General features: G+C 42.3%; 1 protein-coding gene across 2 annotated transcripts in view; it reads right to left on the bottom strand.

Moving 5' to 3' along the window:
- Positions 1–1,440: 1,440 nt before the first annotated feature.
- DRAM1 (DNA damage regulated autophagy modulator 1) overlaps positions 1,441–21,965 on the bottom strand; it is a 61,408-nt gene continuing 40,883 nt past the window's right edge. Inside the window, exon 8 of one of the 2 annotated variants that reach the window (XR_009617024.3) lies at positions 1,441–1,910. The gene's annotated coding sequence lies outside the window, so the exon portion shown is untranslated. Of the gene's footprint in view, positions 1,911–14,967; positions 15,256–21,965 lie in introns of those variants that run through there. The other variant, XR_009617025.3, reaches the window with a different exon arrangement.

Raw genomic sequence — 21,965 nt, 5'->3', positions numbered from 1 at the left:
CGAAGACAGTGAAGATCCAAGGAATAGCGGGGATCTGAGTTCCCACCTGCTCACCACCACAGCCATACAATAAGCAAATCTGTGTACTTAATAAGCATTCTGGAGGAAAAGACAGGGAACAGACACTGAGGTACTTAAATCTAAGTTTCCTTATTACTCAGCAGGATGGGGCTCATAAGGCAGCTTAGGTAGTTTTCTAGAAAAATAAGAAAACCACATTTTCTTTGAAGAAATGAGTATATTGTGTGTAAATGATCAACCCCTCTACATGTGGTTTATGAACACCCCCAGTCAGGTTTTGGATGAAACACTCCTATTTTAATATGGAATGACAAAAATTCTGTGCTGGTTGGTGACTTCTGAATCATGCCATACTCTGCCAGAGCTAAAATATTACTAAAGAAAAGATGAGCTACTTTCTCACCTGTCCTTGGGTTCAAAAGTGTGGCAACCCTGGTACATCCCCAGCAAATGGGAATGTGCCTTTATAAGAGGACTGGGGCAGATTTGGATCTTTTTGTTTCAGGACAACGTGTCTTTGTAGAAGTCTACCTTGTAACTGAAAGGGGAGGCAAAAGAGAGAACGGCGTGGGATAAAGAAGAAAGCAGTATGGTGTACAGGTCGGACTTGGAATTTGGTGACTTACGAGTAACTGATGGCCATATTTTTAAGTATGTCTTTTAAAGTAAAAAAGGAATTTTTCTAGGTTTGCTGTGTTAACAAACCCCCCAAATCTCAGCAACTGACAAGACAATGGTTTATTTCTTCTTCGTGCTGTCTGGAGGCTGAGATTGGCTAAGATTTTCGCCAGGCTGTGAGTAGGAAAAACTTGCCCTTCCTGCTGTGTGTCTCCCTTTATCCTTACCACCACATTCACTTCTGCTACCAGATGTGGGGGGGCTTCCTGCACCAAGCAATTCTGTGGCACCAGCTGGGCATCCTACAATGCAACTCAATTCTGACACTATCGTCCTAGAGACAGCATCAGATCCCACAGGTGAAGGCTCCGTCCCACAAGACCACCTCTACTACCACCGCCACAGATGCCAGTACAAGTCCAGGTTCTCACCTGGGCTCCTGACCGATCAGGTATAGGTCAGAGGTTCCCACTACCCGCTCCTCAGAATTAATTTGCTAGAGTGGTTCACAGAACTCAGGAAACAGTGTCCTTCCTGTTTATCAGTTTATTATAAAAGGATGTGATAAAGGATGCAGATGAATGGATAAGGGCATGGGGAGGAGCACAGAACCTCCATGCTCTCTCTGAGCATGCCACTCTCCCAGTGCCTCCAAGTGTTCTCTGATCCAGAAGCTCTCTGTACCCCCATACTTTTGAGATTTTTTATGGAGGCCTCATCATCTGGGTATGATCAATCATTAACTCATTTCTAGCCCTTCTCCCCTCTTCCAAGCTTCTAACCATGGCTCGGTCTTTCTGGTGACCAGCCCCCCACCAAGAGTCACCTCATAGAACAAAGACACTGCTATCACCTAGGAAATTCCAAGGCATTTAGGAGCTCAATGTCAGGAATGGGGATCAAAGACCAAATATCGAAACAAAAGGTGCTGCCAGTGCTTCAATCACTTAGGGAATTATAAGATTTTAGGTGCTCTTTGACAAGAACCAGGAGCAGGGATCCATACATACATATTTTTATTACCTCACACCCTAGGCTCTGCTGTCTTCTCACTTCAGGACCCAGGCCAAAAGAGCAGTCCCTACATGGGACATATCTGGGAAAGAGCAAGAGAACTGGCCAAACCTCAAGATGAATCTTAAACCTTCTGCTCCAACATGGTGAATGCCAAGTTTACTCACATTTAATTGGCCAAAGCACATCACATGGCTAAATCCAAATCCAATGAGGTAGGGACCTAAAATCTTCTCATGGGAGGCACAGTAAATGACCTGATGATGGAGAGGGAAGGGTGACAAGTGATTGAAAAAAAATAATTTTGTCTATCATGATAAGATACACTGATGATAAATAAATTGGAAAACACAGGAAAGAATAAAATAAAAATTGCCTATAATACCACTGTTAACACTTTGATGTATTTCCTTCCAGGCAATGTGTCTATGCATTTACTTGTTTTCACAAATTTAGGATTATACAACATATACAAGTATATACCTGCTTTATAGGCTGCTGGTTGATACAGAATTTTATAATGAACCTCTTCCTACATTAAAAATCATTCTTTTATTTTTTCATTAAATTTTTTTTTAATGTTTATTTTTCAGAGAGAGAGAGAGAGAGCAGGGGAGGGGCTTGAACTCATGAACTGTGCGATTATGACATAAGCCAAAGTCAGATGCTTAACCGACTGAGTCACCCAGGTGCCCCCAAATCATTCTTTTGAAATATCACATTAGGGGCACCTGAGTGGCTCAGTCAGTTGAGCATCCGACTTCACGTCAGGACCTGACTCGTGGTTCGTGAGTTCCAGCCCCACAGGGGGCTCTGTGCTGACAGCTCAGAGCCTGGAGCCTGCTTTGGATTCTGTGTCTCCCTCTCTCTCTGCCCCTCCCCTGCTCGTGCTCTGTTCTCTCTCTCGCAAAAATAAACATTAAAAATTTATATATATATATATATATATATATATATATATATATATATATATATCACTTTAATTCCTGTACAATTATTGTATTAGTTTGGCTAGGCTAGGTTTTGTAACAATAACAAAAAAAGGTAATTTTGTTGCATAGCTTCAAACCACAAAAGTTTATTTCTTAGTCAAGCCATATGTCCAGTGCAATTTGGCATGGAAATTCTGCTCATCTTGATCATTCTGGAACCAAGGCAAGTAGAGCAGCTACCATCTCAAGTGTATCTGGCTATTGCGTAAGAAGGAAAGGAGAATATAGGAAAGGATGCATTGGCTCTTACGGCTTCTTCCCCCAAAGTTTTCACATTTTATTATCCAAATCAAGTCATGTGGCATGGCATATTTTTTAAATGGACACAATATTTTGCAGATCTTCCAATCAGGAGGTTGAGTCTACTTCTCTATCCCTCAACTCAGCTTGCCCATGTAACCTACTTTGGCCAATGGGACAGTAACAAATCTAAGCAGAGGCTTAAAATATGCTTGTGCATTGAGGCTTGATCTCTCTTAATGCTTTTTTTTTTTTTTTTTTTTTTTTTTTTTTTTTTTTTTAGTTTATTTATTTTGAGAGAGAAAGAGCGGGAGAGGAGCAGAGAGAGAGGTAGAGAGAGAATCCGAGGCAGGCTCTGTGCTGTCAGTGCAGAACAAACTCGATCTCACAACTTGATCTCACGACCTGAGCCGAGACCAGGAGTTGGGACACTTAACCAACCGAGCCACCGAGGTGCCTGTCTTAATGCTTTTAGAACAATCCAAGGTTGATGCAGAGGATGGCAGATCACATGGAGAGAGAGAGAGGCCATGCTGTTCCAGCTGCTTTAGCAATCCCAGATATGTAAGTGAGGCCATTCTCAGCCATCAAGCTCCAACCAGCCCAGACCAGAGAAACCATCCATCCGCCCAATTCCCAGATTTTGAGAACATCTTAAGCCACCAAATTTTGAGGTGATGTGTTATACAACAAGAACTGACTTGTACACGTCTATATCTAATTTCATCTGGGAAGGAGCCATGATATCTTTTTAAAAGTCTTAATGACTACCTCAGTATGAAATCTTACAGATGTGCCATAATGTTTAACCATTTTCTTATCATCAGTGTCACATTGTTACCTAATGCATCATATCACCTTCATGATAACTAAAAATAAAACTACCATGAACATCTTTGTGTATAAAGTTTACCCAAGTTACTGATTATTTCATTATGGTAGATTGGTGGAAGAATTGCTGTCAAAATTTAGGCCTCTTAATAAAGACCCAATTAAGAGCCAAAGGATTATACTAATTTATAAGTCCAATGAAAGTACATAAGCACACCCATTGCTCTTCACCCTCATTCAGCATCTAAGTGTGGACTTTTAAAAGCATCTTTGTGAGCCGCCTGGGTGGATTAGTTGGTTAAGCATCCAACTCTTGATTTTAGCTCAGGTCATGATCTCACGGCTCATGAGATCAAGTCCTGCATCAGGCTCTGTGCAGTGTGGAGCCTGCTTAGGATTCCTTCTCTCCCTCTCTCTGCCCCTCCCCTGCTTGCTCTCTCTGTCTATCTTTCTCAAAGTAAGTAAATAAACCTTGAAAAATAAATAAAAATCAATAAAAGCATCTTTGCTAATCTAATGGGAGAAAAATCTCATTTGAATTTCTTTGCAGATTGAGGTTCACTTTGTCTTACATATATTAACCGTCAATAATTCTTACACAGTACTCAGAGTGTAGCTGATAAGATATCTTTATTTTTCTATATTAAATTAAATCCAAATTCAGTGCCACACAGGACAAAATTGGGAGGAAGCTCAATGCCAGGCATTTTCCCCAGTTTCTTTTCCTTTGCTTAGATGGTAGGGAACTTCAAGCCATGGCTGGGCATCATAAAGGTGGTGAGGCTCTGTACTGGTGCCTTATCTCCCTCCAAGCTAGGTGCAGGGGAAACTTTATGAAGGGGTGAGGCCATCTGGGTTCCCACAGCCTTGAAGGTAGTGTCCAGTTTTCACACTTACACATACCGTATTCAGGTCCATCTATCTCAGAGGCATTAGAGTGGATGCAAGTGCCCTTCTGCTCAATCTTTAACCACCTGTTGCCTGCCCAGTATCACATTCTGTTAGCACCACAGAAAAGCAGGATGCAGATCTCCAGTTCCTTTTATTTGGCAGAGTTATGACTTGAGAAAGCTTATGTGTGGCATGTGGGGAGTAGGAAGTGAAGGGAGGTGTCTGGGATGACACGAGGCTATATGTACATATTACATAAAGCTTTTCCCAATGGAATGAGCAGACATCTCAAAAGATGAACAATGTAAGTGTTAGAAGCATAATATAAATGTCCAAAGTCTATGAAATTACATTTAGAGTATTGAACCATAAGCCATCACATTTCTTCTGTAATCAAGGAAATCACATTTTTAGTGAGTTATAAAAGCAATACAAAGTCAGACTGTGAACAGACTATGAACTTCATGGATAGATTTACTTTCAAGGCCCTCTGTATCCACACCTCCCATTTCCACCAGATGTCACGGGACATATCTTCTAACAGTCAATGAATTGACAACTGTTCTCATCCTTTGGGTTGGTGGGGTGGATCCCCAAACCCAGTCACAGTCATTTGCCTCCAAGGAGCATGTAGTCCTGTCAACAACTTCTTTTAAGGTAAGGCAGCTGAGTCACAAAGCAGTCTTCGTGAAACCCACTAACCGAGCACCCATTGGGCTATGTGCTCCCATGATATGGTGGTCAGTGGGTGCAAGGACATTGCCTGCATCTAAGACAATGAAGAACTTGCAAGAAAGCACACAAAGGCCGCTGGTGCCAAACATGTTATGAGGCAACATTTGCCTTTGCAATCTGTGTGTTGTGTCTTCTATAAAAGAATGTCAGCAAAGGAAGGAAATGGAAACCATTTCCGATGTGGTCAACCTCCCCTCACCCACACATGCTACAGCTGGGGCAGTGGATAAAAAAAGTAGAGGAATGGGGGGCCCCTGCGAAGGCAAATTGGGAAAGGGGTCAGATTTTGTACTTAGAATTTGTTGCTGGAAAACAGAAGAGCTGTTAGATGCCCCCCACCCCCGCCGCCCCCCACAAGTTGTTTTACTCCTCTAAGTCTACCTGGAGTTTTTTTGGATGTAATTACTCCAACACAAAATCTCACATCTCCTTACAATTCAACTTCAGCTAAAGGCCCTGGAAAAACAATGCCTCTTTTCAAAGAACTGAAGAGTCCAGAAGCTTCTAGGTTCAACAGGCCACTGTCTAAACTGACAACCTGCTCTCAAGCCTGAAGGATGATAAAACTTCGAGGACTGGGAGTGAATTCCATGTCAAGAATGTCTGCTTCTGAGAGTTTGCTCTGATTGCCCTCATCCCCATTAACAAAAACAGATGTGTGCTCACAAGCAAAGTAAACATTGGAGGTCAATATACGTTCCTCTCCGCCAATGTAGTTTGGCACTTCAATGTTAGCAAGGAGTATATGAAGCAGAGTAGAACTCTTCTATAACACTGGTGTCAAATGACAGGACTCACATCTGTGTATTAGGTTAACTGTTATATATCTATAGAACAGACTTTTTCTGTTTCATGGGGAATGATTTGAGCTGTGATAAATCTACTGCCATGGAATAGTTATTCGCTATTAGAGAAACAAGAAAGCATGATATTTGAGAGCCTGAGTTTGAATCCTGGTTCTATTGCTTGCTATCTATGTAACCTTGGGAAAGTCATTCAACTTCAGTTTCTATCTCTAAAATGGAGGTTTTAATAGCATTTGTCTCCTACCTTGTCAGCACTAAGCATGAAAAATGTGAGCTCATTCTAGGATTATCCCATGGCACTAAAGGAAAGGCTGGATCCCTAAACTCGTCTCCATTCATTCTTTCATCAAGTATTTACTGAGTACCTACAATGTGCTGGAAGAGATACAGCAGTGATGATGAAAGACATAACTCAACATCACATGGAGTCTATGGTTTCCTGGTTCATCTGCCACCGTAGATGTGACCCTTTCATATCACTCAGCGCCCTGAGTGTGTTTCTCAAAGTTATTTGAACATAAGAATTACCTGGCACTCTTGTGAAAAGACAGATTCTAAGACCTCATCCTGCTGAATATCACAGGGGGATTCTGACTTCCTTTTCTTCATTGGCAAAATAGGGAGCAAAGCAACCCCTACCACAATCTTATTGTGCATTCCAAGAGAAATAGCATATGGAAAAGGATTTTGGAAACAAAGTTACTTTCCAGTGTGTGGTATCCAGGATCTCTCTGGAGGTTTAGAGAAGCCAGCCAAGGGCTACTCGGCCTATGTTCTGTCCCAGTGTCCTCTTACCCCACCTCTTCTTTCTGGACTTGCTGGAGACATGAATCAAAAGCCACCCACCCCCATTTTAACCTAATGAGCTAATGGGTCTCAGACAGAAAGCAGCCTCAAGTCTACCATCAAGGCGGACACTTGCATTGTATTCTAGGAATGCCTCTTATGGGGCTTCAGAGGGCCATTCAGTGGCCATAACTGGTGGTTTTCAGGGGACAGCCCTGCCTTCCCTTGTCACCTGTTCAAATTGGAGAATAACACAGCGATTAGAGTGGTGAACTGTAGGGTCTTGGTAAATCCTCATCACACAGTCCCTGTCCCCTCTCCAGCTTTATCTCCTCCCCCTCCTCCATACATCCACATAACCTCTGACTACCTCTCCCCTTTCCATAATAAAATCTTCCAGTTTTTTTTTTAATTTCATGTTTTTTATTTTTTTTGAAAGAGAGACACAGAGTGTGGGGGTGGGGAGGGGCAGAGAGAAGGAGGCACAGAATCTGAAGCAGGCTCCAGACTCTGAGCTGTCTGCACAGAGCCCGATGCAGGGCTGGAACCCACAAACTATAAAATCCTCCAGTTTTTAACTGGCCACAAAGCCATCCAGAATAATGACTACATTTTCCAACCCCCTTGCTACTATGATCAATGGGAAGTAAACAGAAATGTCGTATGGCCGCAACCAGGAACAGTCTGCGATACATAACTGGCATGTGTTTTATCCCTTCTCTCTCCTATCCCGTCCTCCATTCTGATGCTTGGAATGTGTATGTAGTGGCTGAAACTCTAGCATCTATTTTGGATGTTGGGGACATTATTCCCAGACATCAGGAGTACTAGAAGAGAGAAGGGGCCTGGAGCCCTGAGCACTGTGTGGAGCCAAGACTCTAATCTGGTCTTGAACTGTCAACCTCTGGACTTTTACAAAAGAGAGAAATAAACTTCTATTTTAAGCCGCTGTTATTTGGGGTTTCTGCTACTCATATCCAAAATGCATCTTAAATGACATAGTGCTTAGGAGCTGGATTCTGGAATGAGATTGCCTAGGTTCTATCACTTATTAGCTCACAGCCATGGGTAATTTGCTTCACTTCTTTGCCCCAGCTGTAAAACGAGGATGCTAAAGATACCATCTGCCTTCCAGGTAAGAATGAGCTAACACACATGAGACATGAAATCTGGGAGGCCTGGAAGGTAATCTACATCTGGAACAAAGGTGTGCCCCAAGGTAGCAAGATTGAAAGTTATTCTTCCCTTGAATCAGAGGAAGGCTTGTTTTTTTAGTGCTGCAGCAATGGCAACAGCGCTAATAATATCTTTAAAATTTTTATAAAGCACTTTACAGGAATCTTTCCAACATCCCTATGAGTTCTGTATTATTACTTGCATTCCATAGAGAATAAAATGGAAGTTTAGAGAGGTTTGCTAACATGCAAAGATCACACAGCTACTAAGGGGCTGTGATAAGATTCACACCCAGGTCTCTTACCTACAAATTCCCTTCCTTTCCCACAAACCTTAAGTGCAAGTTGTTGTACTGCTATGCATTCCTATCATGTCCTAAACACATAATTTTTGCAAAGGGATTCCCAGGCTAGATTTTTTATTTGTAAAGAATAAAGTATCCAAATTCCCAGTGTAAGAAACTTTGCTTTCTGGTCCCTCACAGCTTGGATGCAAGTAAGCCTTTGTATGTGATCACAAAAAATGCTAGCCCTAGAACATACTTTGAAAAAAAAAGGGATCTGCCCAGGGCCTCAGCACAGCAATGGGAGTACGGGAAAAGGCTTGATCCACCTTGTTGCGATCTGGGGCCTGATTCTGAGTGATGTTTCAGGCTCACTCTATGTTTTTATTTTGTTTTTGAGAGAGAGAGAGAAACAGAATGCGAGTGGGGGAGGGGCAGAGAGAGAGGGAGACACAGAATCCAAAGCAGACTCCGGGCTCTGAGCTGTCAGCACAGAGCCCGATGCGGGACTCGAATTCATGGACCATGAGATCATGACGTGAGCTGAAAGTCAGACACTTAACTGAGCCCCCCAGGTGCCCCCTCAGGCTCACTCTAAAAGGGACCAAAGAGGAGCACCTGGGCGGCTCAGTAGGTAAAGCATCTGACTCTTGATTTCAGCTCGGGTCATGATCTCACGGTTCATGGATTTGAGCCCCACATCATGCTCTGCACTGGCAGTGTGGAGCCTGCTCGGGATTCTCTGTCTCTCTCTCTCTCTCTGCCCCTCTCCTGCTCTCTCTCTCTCTCTCGCTCAGAAAATAAACTACAAAAAAAAAAAAAAATTTTTTTTAATAAAAAAATAAGAGGGACCAAACAGGAGTCAAGCATCTGGGACAGGGTGAGGCTTCATGACAGGGCATGTGTTTTGAATTGCAGATTCTTTTAACAGAAGCAATTTGGAAGCAGGACTGGGAAGCCGCTGCTAACTGGAATGCTGTAGCCATCTTTCTTCCATGTTCCCTGAGGGCAGGGCCAGTAGCTCTCACTGCATTTGGGGGGTATGTAAGTTAGATGCTAGGAAGAACTTGCTCACGCTGATTGTGAAAGGCAGACACAAATGTGGTTGCAGAATACTGTTATCTATGCAGATTTGAAAAGAGTGTAGGAAAAAAATCACACATAGAGGATATGGTCTGAGCATCACCCTGGTAGAAAACAGGAGGTGAGCACAAAAAGTAAAGGTATAACGGTTCTGAGCAGTGAAAACAGACCTGAGTTCAAATCCTAGCTTATAAACCCAGTGATTTGGGCCCACCTCCTCCACCTCTGGGATCCTCTTTTCCCCCAATCCACAGAGAGGATCACAGGATGCCTACCTCTGACTATGAAGTTGAAAAATACATCCAATAATATGGGAGGCATTCAATACATATTCATTTCATCCTTTTCTCATGAATCCTTTCCTCTTTTGTGACTTTATGATTCAGTACTTCCTGGAATTCAAAGCACTAGGAATTTTCCAAAGAGCTTAAACTGCTTACTGAGCTTCTGAGCTCTTCCCAGCATTACTTTCTGACAGAGGTGAGTAGTAGAGATGGGTCAGAAATCAGACAAACCAGGCTCTGCTTGCTGGCCCAGCAGCCCCCTCTCACCTGCCATTTTCTCCCCTGTTCTCACTGGGCAAGAATGGTGTTGTCACAAACAAGACAGTCCACACCACAGATACAATCAGTGTGGCGTGTGGCCGTTGATTGGTGCACTTTGCTGCCTACAGAGATGAGCACCTATTATCTCCTAAAGGGTTGGGACTGGGATCCAGCAGGAGGCCATTGGAACGACAGACATCGGCCAGCTGGTACACCTCCCTGCATGGCCTGGGGTCTCGGGGCCCCTGGAGTACACAATAAAGGGATGGGTTTGAGGGGGATGCTGAGGACTTTCAAGCTCAAAGTTCCTCTAAGCCAGAAGGCAGAGAATTTCTACCGGTGAAAAGTAGTATTTCTGCCTTCTGTTCCTTTCTGTAGGCTATACTCCTGAATTGTGTTTACACTTTTTCATGAAGAAAACATTTTTTAAGTCTATGTAGCATTTCTTTCCTAAGAGGGGGACTTCTTGCAGGGACAGCATGGGGGGGTGGGAAGCAGGGAGTTAACAATGAGGGAGGATGTAGGAAAAATGACAATATCATCTTAGAACAGATCACCTCAATCTCTTGTGTTTGCCCAGGTTAAGGAGGCTTGACTGAGTTGTTCTACTTCACAGGAAAATGACAATAAGTGGTGGGAAAAAGTTATGTATCTCCATTTCCCCCCAAGCCTCTTACACTTGCCTTTGTAAGCCTTACACCCGAAGTTCAGAGAGAAAATATAAATTAAAAAAGAACTTACATCTGAACAAAGTTTTTTTCTTTTCTTCACCTGTACATTTTTTTTTTTTTGAGATGAGAGAATTGATGAAGGAAAGAATTCCTTTTTCAACTCAGAGGCTCTATGTTTAGTCCAATAATAACTTCCATTGTCAAGTGTCGCTGCCCCAAAATGAACACAATCAATGAAAAGCAGTTGAAAAGAGTTGTCTTAAATGATTTCTATCTCTGAAGGTAAAGGGCACACATACAATGTTATCTATCCTGATTCGATCCCAGTATTTCCTCTAAAGGAGAAAGAGAGAGACTCAAAAGGGAGAGGAGTTGGCTCTCAGTAGCTTTCCTTTCAGCTGGAAAAGGAATTGGGCTGGTTGCTACTTCAGTTGGCCGCTTCTCCTGGGGTTTGTGGAGGGGTGGCCTTTACTGCAGTCCACTAGTGCCCCCTACTGTCCACTTCAGGAAACACACAGGGCAGCCTGAACTGTTAAACCTGGATAGGTCATCTAAACACCCTTTCAACGTTTCTGACAAAGAAATCCCAAAAACTTGAAACGGTGTGATTCCATCTTTAATTCACTGAGGGAAGTTTATAGTCAAGTTATATTACTTTAGAGACTTACAGAATGTTACGAAGGAGCTTTAGAAAATATTTAACTTTTTTTTTTCCTAAGTGTATTAGCTCTGAGATATATTAGCAGTTATGTGAAACCAAAGGGGACTAGGCAATGCGAAGTTAAATAGCCATTAAGTAAACGTTAAATAGGCAGGTTCTTTCCTGCTGGACTACTCAGACCCTTTAATTATGGATTATGTATCTCCCAAGGAGAAATGCAATTTCCCATTAGCACTTGAAAATACAACTACTTTTTATTTGAATTTCTTGTAGGGCCAATATCCCAAGAAACACACTTGGGTAGTGGTGATCCAGTCTAAATGAATCATTCTGCAAATTTGGAAACTGAGCCCCAGGGAGGTGCCAGTGACTGGGTGGTTAACAGAGCCATCCTGAGGATCTGTTGGGAGGTTCTCAAGCTCCCAGAGGGGCTTCTTCCCTAGAGCACCCCTGTCAGAGTTGATCTTTAGCATTTCTGTTTTCATAAAGCATGTGTATTTGTGGAATGGGGAAGGGCACTGCCTTTAGCCAAGGATACTGGGAAAGTGAAGTAGGCTCCTTTCAAGTATACTCCAACTCTCGCTAGAGAATTTGTTTCTGGTATTTTCAATTCAATTTCTGTCTCTTGTGAAAAACTTTATTGTTTTATAAAAACCCTATATTCAACAAATATTTATTTTATTTTATTTTTATTTTTTAATGTTTATTTTAAGAGAGAGAGAGAAAGAGCAAGCAGGGGAGGGGCAGAGAGAGACGGAGAGAGAATCCCAAGGAGGCTCTGCGATGGCAGCACAGAGCCCAACGTGGAGCTCAATCTCATGAATTGTAAGATCATGACCTGAGACGACACCAAGAGTAAGAAGCTTAACTGACTGAGCCACCCAGGTGCCCCTATATTCAACAAATATTTATTAGGCACACAGCTCTGCGCTAGTTGGATGATACAAAGAAGAGCAACATGATACACCACGTTGGTTAAGAGCAAATGTTTGGAAGTCAAGTTCCGGTTCTGCCATATTCTGGCTGTGTGTATTTGGACAAGTTACTTATTATCTTTTATAGTCAAGATATGGAAACAATCTAAGTGTGCATCAACAGATGAATGGACTAAGAACCTGCCATATAGGGCATCTGGGTGGCTCAGTCGGTTGAGCCTCTGATTTTGGCTCTGGTCATGATCTCACAGTTGGTGAGTTCGAGCCCTGCATCAGGCTCCTCACTGACAGGGCAGAGCCTGCTTGGGATGTTCTCTGTCTACTTCTCAAAATAAATTTTAAAACTTAAAAAAAAATTTTGAAAAAGAAACCACCATGTATTTGTATATATAAATACTGTGAGATATATATAATGGAATATTGTCCAGCCTTTCAAAAAGACATGTTGACATTTGCAACAACGTGGCTGAACCCAGAAGACATTGTGCTAAGTGAAATAAGCCAGACACAGAAAGAAAAAAGCTGAATGATGTCACTTATTAAAAAATTGAATATATAGAAGCAAAGAATAGAATGGTGGTTACCAGGGACAGGAGGTGGAGGAAATAAGATGTTGGTCAAATGGTACAAATTTTCAGTTATGTAAGATGAATAAGTGTAGAAACCTAATGTATACCATGGTGACTATATTTAATAATACTGTAACAAATATTATAAACTTGCTAACAGAGTAGATTTCAGATGCTCTCCTCACAACAACAAAATGTAACCATGAAAGGAAAAGATATGTTAATTAGCTTGAAGGCAGTAACCATTTCATTATATGTGTGTGTGTGTTTGTATCAAACAATCATGTTGTACACTGTAAATATATACAATTTTTATTTAAAAATCAATTTAACATATACTAATTTGGATGTAAATTAAAAAATAAAATAATAAAAACTAAATAAATAAAATAAAAAACCAATTTAATAAATAAATATAACACTTAGACTCCCCACCTATAAAATGCAGATATCTTCACAGGATTGAGGGTATTATATACTAATACTTTCACAGGATTGTTTGGAGGACTGAATTAGAAAATACATGTAAAATGGTTAGCACAATGCCAGCACATATAAGCGTTCAATAAATATTTGCTGTTATATTGGAGCAAGAAAGAAAACAAGCACGTCCAAAACAGATGAACATATGGGGAGAGAGAGAAGAAAGGGAAACAAACCACAAGTGACTGTAGTGATAGAGAACAAACTGAGGGTTGATGGAGGGAGGTGGGTGGGAGATGGGCTAGATGGGTGATGGGTATTAAGAAGGGCACTTGCTGTGATGAGCACTGGGTATTATATGTAAATGATGAATTACTGAATTCTACTCCTGAAACCAATATTGCACTGTATAGTAACTAAAATATAAATTCACAAAGGTACATCCCAAAACCTCAAATAACAATATGAGGGGATGGATCAGAGATAGCAACTAGGTTTCATGCTGCTTACAAACCACACTGAGCTTGTACTGTCTGCCTCAAGTTCTATGTTGAGAATTCTGATGTTCCTACCAGCCTTAGAGGGAAGGAGCACCCATATCAATTAGTGATGTTTTTCATGAGTAGGGGAGTGTGGATATGAGGTTATATGGTACATGCCATTCTTAGGATGAATAAAATGTCACGTGTGGCAGATTAGATAGAACAGTCATTTCTGGAGGAGATAGGACAGAGGCACTTGGGGGATGGGTTTGATATGAATGAAAGGACAGGAAGTAAGGCAGGAAGAGGTATCTGGCACCAGGAGTTTTCCGAGAAAATGTTAAGGATAAAACCCACATGGCCATTTGTGTGGCGGTAAGCAGACCAGCCTGTCTAGAGAAAGGTTTGATGCTAAAGATGAGCTCTATAAATATGGTGACCAGAGCTGCTGAGCTGGTGACCCAACATCAAGCAAGCTGTCCCATTGTTCCCATAAATTCCCTCATATGCCCTGGGCCATGTGCCTGAATCTGAAGTCCAGAAAATGTGGACGCCAGTAAGTTTCTAGTACCATCTTGTCTACCATGGAGCTATTCAAAGGCTCTTTCCCTTTGCTCGTGAAGACCATCCTTTCATGTTGAGTTCATGGCTGCCGTTCAAAACCCGTCACTCTATGTGCACTTTAGAAAGTTGTTACAAATGTCTTCCATCATGCACAGATGGCAGTGCAGCCCCAAACATCTTAGATTCTCAACAAATGCACTCACGGATTAAATTGTCATTGAAAATGAAAAACGAAGAAGCAACTCACCAGAAACTAGCTGCCATGTATATAGCATGTGCCTCCTCTATATTCAGAACTGAGCTATCTCTGGGGGTGGTTAGTAGAAGGAAGGGTATCAAAGAGATATGTATTAAAGCCACAAATAAGGATGGGAAGTTTTGAAAAATGCCTGCTTGTAAAACATCATAATTTGGCCTAATGAGGTTGTATTCATCCATTCTTCTTTATGGAGTGTCTACCACAAAGCAGGGACTTCTGTATTAGTTAGGACTTATGTGGTTACCAGTGACAGAGAGACCTAACTCAAACTCATTTAAGCAAAAGAGGGGGTTATTATAAGGGATAATGTGATCTCTGTGAAACCCAGAGACAGGAATGTGCCTGAGGCATGGGAACAACTGAAACCAGGAACTCAAAACCATCAGGTTTCCTTTTTATTCTTCTTGTCTCTGTCTGTCCATTCACTCTCTTCATTAGTTTCATTCTTCATCCAAGCTAATGATCAGCTTTCTTCATGTGGTGAAAAACATGGGGGCAAAGAGCTCGCTAACAAACAGTACGTTTCATAGCTTTGGTCATCAGGAAAAGGGAAAAAAAAAGCTATCTTAACATTCTTTATGGTTCCAAGTTGAAAAATTCTAGGGAAGGACTCACTGAAGCAGTTGGAGTCAGGTAAACTCCACGGGGTCATGAAACAACATAGCAGATCCTGTGGGAACCACAAAGATGGGGATAAGGGAGAGGAAACTTCTGGAAGAAAGGGGGTGGGGTGAGGTGCTGGGCAAACAAAGCAAGAAATGCCTGTTACATCTTCTCTTATTGATTGCCAACTCAACTTAGCTGTCAATCAATTCCATTCATTTACTAAGTACCTATTTACTCACTTACTGAGTATCTGCTACCTGCCAGGTGCTGTGCTAGATTTAGGGATGAAAAGATGACGATGGTATCTCTTAAGAGTGCTAGGCATTCAGAAATACAAAAATACAAAATAATTATTTTGTATTTTTATATATATATATATATATATATATATATTTTTTTTTTTTTTTTTTTTTTTTTTTTTTTTTTTTGGTTTAGGACCTTTAGGAACTTACCATATAACTGGGGAGAGAAAACTGTGTATTTGTAGAACAACCAAGTGTCAAGCTACGTGTTATGGATGATGAGGATAAAAGAAGGTAAGTGGGATCAGTGAGCCTGGAGCCAGGGGAAGCATGTTGGAGGGGGTGATACTTCTGCAGGGTCTTTAGAGGGTGAGGAAGTTTTTGTTTATGACTACATGTGTTTCAAGTGCAGGATTTTCACAACATCACACTAAGTCAGGCCCTCTGCTCATGGCTCTCTGCATCTGGAGGCCTTTTGGAATGCAGCCGTCAGCCAGTGGCCCCGTTCCTTTCTCAGAGACAGGACTACCACCCACAGCTCTTCTGATAGCCTTGTTTTTTATTGCCATGGCTCATTGGATCAAAGCCTCTGAGTTTGATGTAAGTTCAGAATAATTCAAGGATTAACTCATCTTTCTGTGCTTAGGGAGCTACACAAGCAACATCTGGTACAGCCTGCAGAGGGATTCTTCACCCAAAGAGTTTCAAATTTCAACATGTGAGCCATCCTGCTGAATAACATCATCGACTGGAAACAGCACTCAGAGCCCTCATCTTGTAACAAGAGCTCTGTGTAACACCCCGTGGTCATGTTTTGCACACAACTATAATAAATGATGCAAATTGTAACAGGTTCTTTATCGTCTTGTTTCTTGCAAAAGGACTGAATTCCACATTGATGGGGTTAAAATTCCCTTGTGGATTTTCTCTGGGGCCATTCCATAGCCCGTGCTAGCACCATTAATAACACCCTTCCTGTGCGTGGACCAGCCCATAGGCTCACATTTTAATGTTGTCACAGAGAATCTCTTGGCCATTCCTTTTGTCAAATCCCATCTGTCACCTCCCTGTCTTCCCAGGTCCTCTGGAAAATCTGTGGTTAGGACCATCCCCTGCCCCTTGGTAAATCCTGGTTTGGTAAAGCCCTTACTGTATCCCCCCATGGGTTAGTTCCACTACTCTCGGAGTTGTCTTCAAGTCACGATTTTGCCATGTTCTTAAAGGTGACACACTATAGCTTATTTATTTTTGAGGGGGGTAGGGGCAGAGAGAGGGAGTGAGAGAATCCCAAGCAGGCTCTGCACTGTCAGCATAGAGCCTGAAGCAGGGCTCGAACTCATAAACTATGAGATCATGACTTAAGCTGAAATCAAGAGTTGGATGCTTAACCAACTGAGCCACCCAGACACCCCAGGTTACACACTGTAATAACTAATAATTGGGTGTTTTGTGTCAGGAATGTATTATTATAGAGGTACTGTTATCTTTACCCGTAACTCACCGGAAAGGAAAAGGAGGCTCAGTGTTTGAGTTGCCCAAGCATAAGATATGAATCCCTGTCTGTCTCATTTCCAAGACTGTGTTCTTTTTAAGGGATAAATATAGGGACCCAAGAATATGGTCATGGGAGTGTCACATGGGAATCCCTGCTTCCAAGTTGGGGAGGGAGAAGGGAAGAAGAAAATGCAAAGAATTTGTCTCTGAATTCAGAGGAGGAGAATTTTGAGACATGGTAAACTGTGTCTAAAGCCAGGACAGGTTGGGGAATATTGAGACATGAGAAAAGTTATTGGCAAATGTTTTCAAGAAAAGCTGGAGTAGAGTAATGGACCTGGAAGAGGTCAGATAGTGAGTGGAATGGTACAAACTCTGCCAACAAACGGAAAGAGCCACTAGGCAGATGATAAAGTGAAAGGCTGGTCCCCATCTACTAACCTTGAAACTGTGGGGATGGGGACCAGGAGTTGTTTTAACAAACCCTCCAGGTGATCCCGATGCACACTCAAGTTTGTGACCCCTTCTATTGCAGAGTTTCTCAGCCTTGGCTGCACACTGGAATCACCTGGGTTCCCTCCGAGTGATTCTAACATGCAGCCAGAGTAGAAAACCACCTCCTCAGTCAAACGGGGAGGAAGGAATGATTCTAGCTGCACTGCAGAGTTCTGGCTATCCCAGGCCCTGTGCTAAGGATGGGCCCAAAGATAAGCCAACAAGCGCCCAGTGCTTTACAGGTCTTGCTCCAATGAATCCTCATGACAAGTCTATGAGGCAGGTACCATCATCCGTCCCATTTTATAGATGAACACGTTGAGTTTCCAAGAAGTTACCTGACTTGCCAGGATCTGGCAAGGCTGGAACTTGAAATTAAGCCTCCTTTGACTCCAAAGTACTCATTTTTTAAAAAATTGTGGTAAAATATACATAACACAAAAATCACCACTTTTGGATTTAAATAAATAAAAGAAAAACTATAGAGAACAAACTGAGGGTTGATGGAGAGGAGGTGGGTAGAGGAATGGGCTAGATGGGTGATGGGTACTCTGGAGGGCATTTGTTGTGATGAGCACTGGGTATTGTATGTGATGAGTCACTAAATTCTTCTCCCGAAACCAATACTACACTGCATGTTAACTAACTTAAATTTAAGTAAAACTTTGGAAGAAAAAAAAAATCACCACTTTCACCATTTGTAGGTGTATCATTCAGTGGCATTAAAGTATATTCACAATGTTGTGCAACTATCACCACTATCCATTTCCAGAACTTTTTTATCACTTCAAACAGAAACTCCCTACCCATTAAACAGTAACTCCCTATTCTCCTCTCCCTCCAGGCCTGGTAACCTCTATCCTGCTGTCTCTCTGAATCAAAGTATTTCTTCTAAATCACTGTTTCCAGATGGGCTCAAAGAAGAAATGGAGGTGCTAAAATTGATCATTTTTTCCCTTGAATAAGGGTATCTCTGAGTTAGCTAGGCTCCCATTTGCAACCTGTGTTTCCCAAACACTGAAAAATCTGTGACTCCCACCAAACAGTATATTCTCTCTTCCTCTCTGTGCCACAGCATAGGCAAATCCCTCCACTCTGTGTCTTTTCTCACCTTGCCTCCATTTAGCAAACTGGCTCCTCCTCCAGGTCTCCCTCCAGGCATGATTATCCCTGGAGATCTGAACCAGGTGCCTCAACGGGTCGCACAGACCAGGCTTTGCAAACCGGCGTGCGCTCCAGTCATGTTGGCATTTTGTTAAAATGCAGATTTGGACTTAGTGGGTCTGGGGCAGGACCCTAAAATTCTGCATTGCTATCAAGCTTCCAGGTGATGTTCATGCTGCTGGTCCCCGAACCGCACTTAGAGCAACGAGATCAAAGAGTGTAGTGTTTCTCCATAGTACGTTTTACAGTAGTATTCCCTTGGCTGTTTCTCCATTCCACTGTAAATACCTTGAGGCCAGAGCCCGTCTTATTTATTGTCGTATTCCGTAGCCTAGCATTGTGCCAACCCAGAGTAACTCTCAATAAATGTCGACAAATGAATAAGTTAATGAGCTCACAGGCTGGAAAAATAAAAAGGAACCATATCTGTAAAGAACCTCACAGACCATACTAGGGGATTTATGGGGAGCCACTAAAGGATTTCAAGAGGGTTCTATATATCATATGTGTATGTGCAATGTGTTATAAAGGACCAAGACTGAGATCAATGAAACAATAGTGAGCTACTGTACTAGTCTAAGCAAATGATTATGAAGGCCTGCACCAAGGTAGTGATGGTGGAAATAGGAGAAAGAGAATTCAAGACCATAGAGATGGGTTGATCAGACATTCCAATTGCTTCAGACAGATCCGGTTTATTCTAGGTACAATTGCCAATAGTGTCCCTTTCATTCCCCCAAAATACCCTGGTTTGCCTAAACCATCTGTTCACCCTGTACATAGGAGATAAACTTATTAGAATATGAGGTGGGGTAGGGAACAGAGTAAGAAGTCTAGGATATGGTTCTCAAGTTTCTGCCCTGGGTGACCCAGTGGACGTTAACACCATTTACTAAGCTAGGCAGCCAGAAGGAGAAGCAGTGAGAGAAGTTTCTTCTTAAAATATAAATAGTTAAGTCATATAGCAAGTCACTGAAAAGTGTTAAGTAAATTGCAGTAATTTACTAGCATGAAAAAATTACAAAGGAGGCATACAAATGGTTGGAGTTTTGGAGAATACCGATCAAAGGGATCGCCAAACTGAGAACGACATTTCTTCCTGAAGCTCTGAATAGAGTTAGTCTCAGAGCAATTTGTTAGGAAACCTGCCCTAATCTGCCACTCAGACCAACTGCAGATGGGAAGTCAAAATGGCCAATTAATTCTGGGTTTTGTTTCTCTGCATTTGCTTCCCTTCAAGTCACCTATGTGTCTACTCCCAACAGCCAACTATCTTCAGGATGCCCTGGATCACATTTGAGCATGGTCATTTAGAGTCCAGATAATGATGTACGACGCTAAGGTTTAACTAACTGAGTCAGAACAACACATCTCCTGAACACGAAAATGTTCTCTCTCATTTATAGGCCACGTGACCCACGATCCTTACTAACCTCTGTCCACACTTGCCAACACCTCAGCTTTTTCCCCTCTCCCCCAACACGTCAACAACTAGGTAATTATTTAATAAACCTCAGAACATACCTTTTCTTCTTCTCTTGGCCAGAGAAACCCGGGATTTTCCCAGTTTCAACTTCAAGGTGGCTCTTAAGTGTTCCAAGTGCAGTCAAGCGGAAGAGTAAATTCACCCACGAGAGCCTTTTGAGGGAACTTTCAAACAAAACTGTGACTTTTCAAGTATTAAGAGGAAATGACAGACTGAAGTAAGCTCAGGATTCATTTTAGTACACGTGTTAAAGGTTATGTTAGCAGCTGTCAAATTGCTGGCCAGCTCTAAATACATCACTCTTCGCCTTAAATCAGATGTCTTGGGTGGTACCAGGAACCTGCTCCTCTGGGCTGACCCTGAGCAAAAGGATCACTCACGAAGGTGAAGTCTGTCTTCCAGGCATTCTTATCACTGGTGCCAATATCATTCTGATGGGCAAGAGACCTGGAACCCAGGACCCCAAGTCCTGAGACCGTTATGGTTTCCTGCTGCTGTTAGAGACTCAGAGAACTCTGACGCTGTGGGGGAAGCTGTGCATGTGGTGGGGGGTGGGGGAGCTCTGTACTTTCCACCCAGGTTTCCTGTGAACCTAAACCACTTTAAAAAGTAAAGCGTGTAAATATTTTAAATGGCATAAAAGGGGGTTGCTTGGGTGGCTCGGCTGGTTAAGCATCTGACTCTTAGTTTCAGCTCAGAACATGATCTCACGGTTCAGAGGATCCAGCTCCATGTTGGGTTCCACGCTGACAGCACAGAGCCTACTTGGGATTCTGTCTCTCTCCCTCTATCTCTCTTTCACTCTCTCTCTCCCTGCCCCTTCTCCATCCACATGCTCTCTCTCTCTCTCTGTCTCTCTCTCCGTCTCTCTCTCTCAAAATAAATAAACATTTAAAAAATAGCATAAAAGGTACATTTAGGAAAAATTAAAACCTATTATTTCTAAATAAGTTTTTTTTCAGTTTCTCAAAGCTGGAGTTTCCTCTCTCTCTTTGTGGCTCCTGCATTGCTGTATCCCCCACCCACTTGGGCCATTCCACAATGACCACCAAGCCAAGGGGTCAGGGAGGGCCAAAGGATCTGTGAATTCTCCCTGGTGTTCGGTCATGAGTCTGTCTGCCAGAGAGGGGAAAGGGGATATTGTGATTGATGACTGAGGTCTATAAAAGCAAAGTATTCTCAGAAGAAAGTGTAAGTGAATAGTAGCCCTTCAAAGAGATGCCAGAAAGTGGGTAGAAAAGGCACAAGATTAGAAGAGGCAATGACAAAAGTGCAAGATCACAATGAAAACCCCAAGTGAGATGGAGACACTTTTGACCATGAAAACGAGAAGAGTTGGAGCCTTCGGGGAGGAGAGAGAAGAGAGTCCTGCTGTCCACAGAGAGGGGAGCAAACAGCCTTGCCCTCCCTGCCTTAGGTGCTTAAATAAAAAGGGGGAACAAAGAGGGAGAGTGTTTGTAGAAGAACAGTGACACAGTCAGCCTGCCTCTGTCCCACACCATCCACCCCAGAATCCACATCTGTGCCTGTCGATGAATGACTGACTCACCCCTGCAAAGGTGAACTTACAATCAGCATCCTCAGTTTAGAAGGAAGGGTAAAATAGTTGGAAAGATTTCCCAACAAAAAAAATGATCAAGTAAAAAGGTTCTAAAGGCAAGATGACTATATTTGCCAAATTACAAACGCAGTTCCCATTTGTCCCAGCATTCCCGCTTATGGGAATTTCTCCCACAGATTTCCTCGCACATGCATGAAATGATGTATGTACAAGGTCATGCAGGAGTCTGGGAACCACACGATAGCTCATCAAACAGGGGACTTGTTAAATAAATGATGGCACAGCCACATAATGGAATACAATGCAGGTGTAACACAGAACCAACTAAAAAA

The sequence above is a fragment of the Panthera onca genome, chromosome B4, assembly GCF_046562875.1.
Source record: "Panthera onca isolate mPanOnc1 chromosome B4, mPanOnc1 haplotype 2, whole genome shotgun sequence".
NCBI classification, from domain to species: domain Eukaryota; kingdom Metazoa; phylum Chordata; class Mammalia; order Carnivora; family Felidae; genus Panthera; species Panthera onca.
Note: the sequence above shows the minus strand (reverse complement) of the source record. Positions and strands in the feature narration are given on the sequence as shown.